At 33.9% G+C, this 6375-nt stretch overlaps 1 pseudogene; it reads left to right on the top strand.

Moving 5' to 3' along the window:
- The first annotated feature begins 1135 nt into the window (after window positions 1–1135).
- On the top strand, window positions 1136–5653 carry LOC149886663 (zinc finger MYM-type protein 1-like; annotated as a pseudogene).
- Window positions 5654–6375: the final 722 nt, after the last annotated feature.

The raw sequence follows: 6375 nt of genomic DNA, 5'->3' as shown, positions 1-6375 counted from the left end.
TGTGATATATATATATATGTCTATATATATATATATCACACATATATATATATATATATGTGTGATATATATATATATATGTCTATATATATATATATATATATATATATATATATATATATATATATATATATATATATATATATATACACTCAGTTTTGTAAAAAAGTTAAGAACCATTAAAAAAAAAAATATTTTTTTCAAATAAGTTTAACTAATTTTTATTCTAAAGATAATAAAATTGTCTTTATTTTCAAATATATTAAATAGAACATGAGAAAAAAAATTTTTTTTTTGAAAATTGATTAATAGTACCTGTAAAAATAAGGATTAAATATTATGTGTTATTTTTTTAAATATTTTTTTTGTGAAAAAGTTAAGAACCACAAAGAATTTTTTGTGCTAAATGCGGCGGAAACATTTTTTAAAATTTATTTTTACCTTTTTTGTTTAAATATTCTATCAACGACCTGAGTCATTACCAAAAAACCAATAAAAGTATTTAATTTCAAACAAAAAAAAATTCTTTTCTTTTGAAAAAATGAGCAGAAAAGCTATTACCTATGAACATCGTTTAAAAGTGGTGCATTTTCACCAGGAAGGTAAATCCATTTGTGAAATTGGAAGAATAATAAAGCGATCACATAGTTCGGTGCTAACAATCATCAAAAGATTCAAAGAGACGAAATCTTACGTTGATCGCCATCGTTCTGGAAGACCGCGTTTGACGACACCCAATAATGATCGCCTTTAAATCAGGTTTGCAAAGAAAAATTGAACCATGCCGTCGCATCAATTAAGAAGGCAATAGAAGCTTTCAAATGGACGTCAAGCATCGGCATCACTTATGCGAAGGAAACTATTAGCTAACATTACATTATGGAAAAAAGCTGTTCTAAAACTGCGACTTACCAAACAACATATAGGAATGCGAAAAGAATTTTGCCAAAGCGTCAAAGAATGGTCTAAACAAAAATGGAGGACAGTAATGTTCAGTGATGAGATAAATATAGAGATTGATAAAAGCAAATTATGATTCGCAGGCAGTCTTCAGAAAAATATAATCTCGATTGCATCGTTTAAAGAACAAAACAAGGTAGCGGGTCGGTTGGAATATGGTGCAAGATGACATATTATGGTCTCGGTATGTTTTAATTATTTGATGGTTGACTCAACTCCATTTATTACGTCGATATTTTAGATAACAACTTGTTACCGTCAATTAATGAAATTGAGCAAAGCGTTCTGTTCATTTTCAAGCAAGACAATGCACCATGTCACAGGACTAAAATTGTCTCTGAATGGTTCGAAAGCAAAAGTGTTGAGTGTCTAACTTGGCCACCAAATAGCCCAGATCTAAATTGCATTGAAAATCTTTGGAGTTGGCTTGATAAAGAGATTGCCAAGAAAGCACCAAGGAGCCTTGAGGAGTTGCGCAATATTTTACTAGCAATTCTTGGAAATGTTCCCAAACATATTTTAGAGAATTTAATAGACTCAATCCCAAATCGTATAAATGAGTGCTTAAAAATTCATGGTAGAATTAAGCGGTATTAGGTAAAAATTACTGTTTTTTGTTCTGTGGTTCTTAACTTTTTCACATTTTTTTTTTAGATAAAAATTACCTATAAAACTTTAAATACATTTTTTTAAAATTGTTTAAAAGTTTTTATCATTATTATTGTCTTTCATTTTGTTTGTCTATTTTCTAAAATTTATTATTATTTTTTTACCAGAAAAATATATTCAGTCAAATAAAAATTTAAAAATAAAAATAAATTATGATTTGTTTTTTTGGTGGTTCTTAAATTTTTCACAATACTGTATATATATACAGTTTTGGACAAAACATTTGCAACCAACATCGAACAATGCTAAAAAGTATTCCTAATTTTACGTCTTAAAAACGAAACGAACTATACTACCACAGCAAACAATTCAGGAGTCTGGAGTCATAGCATGCCATGACATGAGCAATCAGCTGACAGGTGACAGCACACAGGCAGAATTTCGTTGACAAGTGCCATTTTGCAGCGGACAAAACAAGTGCGACTTTTTTGGCTTGTTTCATTTTCGTAAGTCTGGTCCGTCTCAATATCACGGAAGTTTTTTAATAATTAAAGGAAGTATCCAGAAGTTTCCAGAAATTTCCAGAAGCATGCAGAAGCTTCCAGAAATATCCAGAAACATTCAGAAGCATCCAGACAAATCCAGAAGCTTCCAGGAGCATCGAAAAGAGGCATCTAGAATCTTCCAGAACAGGTTCACACAGGTTCATTTTACTATATAAGAGACATGTAAATCGACATGTAATTCAGTCAGTATATGGAAGTCAATCAGCCAGTATTATCAAGACAGTTTATCGAAGTGAGTTTTATCAAAGCGTTTTATCGAAGAACATCAATACAAGAAGTGAAATACAACAAGTGTTTCATTACATCAATACAGTCCACATCCAACCAAGACGTTGTGTTCCGCAGAGCATTATTGTATCATCACAACGTAAATGTAACACGGTAAGCCTTGAGAAGCGTGATTATTTATTTTTATTATTTTTATGACTTCAAGTGCAAAAATGGCTCCCGACAGTCTTGGATTGGAACTAAGAAAGAAAATTATTGGCGATTACGTAAGTGGAATGTCACAAAAGAGTATTTGTGATAAATATCGCGTGAAAAAAAATGGACCGTATCAAGACTATGTTCCAAATATCGCTCTACGGGGAAGTTGGCAGCAGATAAAAAAGGTGGAAGACCGCGTTCCACCACTTCTAGAGAGGATTCTATGATCGTCAGATCCGTCAAGAAGGATCCCTGGATATCATCAGTCGAGATACAAAAGCAATTAGAGCTGCCTGTATCGGACCGAACAATCAGACGACGTGCTGTTGAAGCCGGATTGTTTACTCGACGCCCTGCAAAGAAACCGCTGATTTCACTAAAAAACCAGAAAAAAAGACTCCTGTTTGCTACATCTCATACTGACTGGAATGTGCAGAAATGGCGAACTGTCCTGTTCAGCGATGAATCGAAGTTCAGCATCATTGGGAGCGATGGCATTTGCCGTGTACGTCGACCGGCCGGAAAACGCCTCGATTTTCGTTACTGCCATAAGACCGTGAAGCATGGTGGAGACAATGTAATGGTCTGGGGGTGTTTTTCTGCTAACGGTCTAGATCCAATACATCGAAGCGATGGAATAATGAAGCGTTTCATGTATAAAAATATCCTGAAAGATGTTATGTTACCTCATGCTGAATGGAATATGCCAATAAAATGAGTTTTTCAGCGAGACAACGATCCGAAACACACTGCAAAAGTAGTCAAGCAGTGGTTTCAAGACAAGCACCTATCGGTGATGGATTGGCCGCCTCAATCTCCGGATCTCAACCCTATCTAGAACCTGTGGGAGATTGTCAACCGCAGACTTAATCGTGAAAGTGTTCGTAATAAGGATCAGCTGTTTGAACAAATCCAAAAGGCCTGGGCCGCAATTCCACAAAGTTTCATTAATCACCTGATCGAATCTATGCCTCGAAGATGCAAGGCTGTGATCGAAAACAAAGGATTCGCCATAGTTGCTTCGTTGTTTGATAGAACTATTTCATTATTTGAGTGTCGTTTTTTTATAACAATATTTGCAAGGTCTCGTAATATCTTCTTTTCGTATCCATTTTCAGCAAACACATTTATTCGGAAATCGATTTCTTTATTTAAATATTTTTGTAGAGCAAATTGATAAAGCTCGATGAATAAATCCTTTAAATATTCCTTCTAAGATTTTTGGATCGTGGTTTGAATTGGGCTTAATCTGAATATTTGTTATTGCTTTTTTTCGATGTATGTTAAAATCATAATTACCTTTTTGATTATTTTTTATTTGGATATTTGTTATATATATATATATATATATATATATATATATATATATATATATATATATATATATATATATCTTTTGAAAATGACTTAAAAGGGACTTAAAGGGACTTAAAAAGGGACTTAAAAAATATATTTTTTAATATATATACTTTAATATATATATATATATTTTTGTTTAGTTGTATACAACTAAACAAAAGTATATATATATATATATATCTTTTTGTTTAGTTGAGTTTTTTAAGTCTCTGATTTATTATATATATATATTAGCTTAGAATATTCCATCATGCCACATGGAGTGCACAAATCAAAGAGGCCTAGTTGATGCTAGCAGCGAAAAGCTAGAAGAAAAGATGCGAATCACTAAAATCACTAACTGGATTCATGCTTAAATATGTCAGGAGACCAATTGATGGCCAAGTTTCATCAAATAGTCTTTTTCCACAATCTACAATTGATATAGATTCCTCAAATCCTGACAGCACGCAATCTTCAAAAGAACAACTAAAGCCTGAAATGGAAGAGAATCACAACATACAAGATTGATGCAGAAATACACAATGAAGTAGCAATGAATGACTTTGAAACAGAAATGCATGCTGAAAATGATTATTATTATGATACTATAAGTGTGTTGAGCAAGTAAATGAGAAAAAATGGAATATTTTATCTGATGCTTCTTTCTGGAATGCACCTGTTCCAGATCATGTTAGAGTTGAAATTATAAAAAAGAGGAAGTTGTTCTTTTCAAAAAAAGGATGGGCCTTTCAGTACTGTGACAAGGCAAGGTGCAAAGACTAAAGGAGATATGCGCCATCTATATAAAGAATGGTTCTACAAGAAGATGCCAAATGGTGAGAAAATACTGCGGCCATGGATGGTTTACTTGCTCGTCAGTGAGAAAAGAAACTGTTTTTGCTGCAGACTCTTTACCGTTAATGCAACAGAACAAACATGAAAATTTGTCTCTGGGTTTCAGCAGTGGTGGAAGCTGAGCCCAAAGTTACATAATCATGAGATAACAGAGGACCATCTAGATTGCCTTGAAAAATTGAAAACATTTGCAGCAAGCCTTAAGCTTTGCAAAACAATTGATACCGACTGTGTTGCTGTAATGAATAGGGATAAAAAAAAATGGAAGGATATCTTGCACAGGTTGCTTGATATTACATTTTTTCTTGCTAAGCAAAATCTAGCATTTCGTGGCCATAAGGAAGATGCATCTTCTTTGAATAAAGGATTCTTTTTGGAGATAGTTAAGATGCTTTCTAAATATGACCCTGTGTTGAAAGAACACTTAATGATATTAAAACACAGTACATCTGCAACAGTAAAAGCATCTGTGACTGTATCTTATCTTTCACCAGAAACTCAGAATGAATTTATAACTGTTCTGGCAAATCATGTGAAGGAAATTCTTTTAACTGATATAAAGGCTGCAAGGTATTTTAGAATCATGTTTAACACCACACCTGACATATTACACACTGACCAGATGTCTAAGGTGATCAGATATGTGAAAATCCAAAACGGGAAAGTTGAAGTGAGAGATGTGTTTCTGGGATATTTTCCTTTAAAGGGTAAAAAAAGCTGATAACCTCTATTTAGGCATTTTAAAAAATTTAGAAAGTGATGGACTTGACATAATGATATGCAGAGCGCAAGGTTATGATAATGCTGCCACAATGTCTGGAATTCATGGAGGTGTTTAAGCCATTCTGAAAGGAAAGAACAAGAAAGCTACTTTTAACGGATGCGAAGACCATTAGCTAAACTTTTGTGGTCAACACTCTTTTTCGGAAAATGCTTTATGTGTAACATTTTTGGAACTCTTGACAAAATGTATTCCTTCTTTGCTGCTTCCACCCATCGATGGAATGGTTTAATTGAACACACTGCAATGTCGGTTAAAAGGTTATCAACAACACCCTTGAGTGCACATCATGCTGCTGTTTAACCGGTAAAGTATAAGCTTAATGAATGTGTGGCGGCGATTGAAGCTCTATGTGATCTTCGTGAAAGTGTGAAAACAAGAGGAATAGCACAAGGTCTTTTACCTGCTGTCTGTGATTTCACGTTTTTGTGCTGCCTTTACTTTTGGGCTGCTGTACTTGAGGAAATTCATTTGACACAGCAGTATCTGCAGACTAAAGACTTAACTCTTGACAAAGTAGTTACTAAGTTAGAGGCATTAAGACTTTTCTGGGCTCACTATCTAAGAAGAAAACAATAGGGCGATGCTGGAGTGTATTGATCGTTTTATTTCTGAACTGCAGACCAGATCAACAGCGATCAAGGAAGTAGCCAACATGTTTGATGCTATTCAAGCCAAGAGTCTTCTATCAGCAACTGAAGAAGAGTCGAGTGTCTGTTCCAAAATTGACCACTTTCTATGATGAGGTATCCGAAGTAGAGCATTTAAAAGAAATTCCAAGGCTTCGAAGACACATGACGGCAGCAGATGTTGATACCCACAAAGCGAAGGAATGGT

Source organism: Hydra viridissima, unplaced genomic scaffold (genome assembly GCF_058129835.1).
Source record: "Hydra viridissima isolate aposymbiotic clone 2 unplaced genomic scaffold, HvirCarnegie_v1 scaffold_6, whole genome shotgun sequence".
Lineage (NCBI taxonomy): Eukaryota > Metazoa > Cnidaria > Hydrozoa > Anthoathecata > Hydridae > Hydra > Hydra viridissima.
Note: the sequence above shows the minus strand (reverse complement) of the source record. Positions and strands in the feature narration are given on the sequence as shown.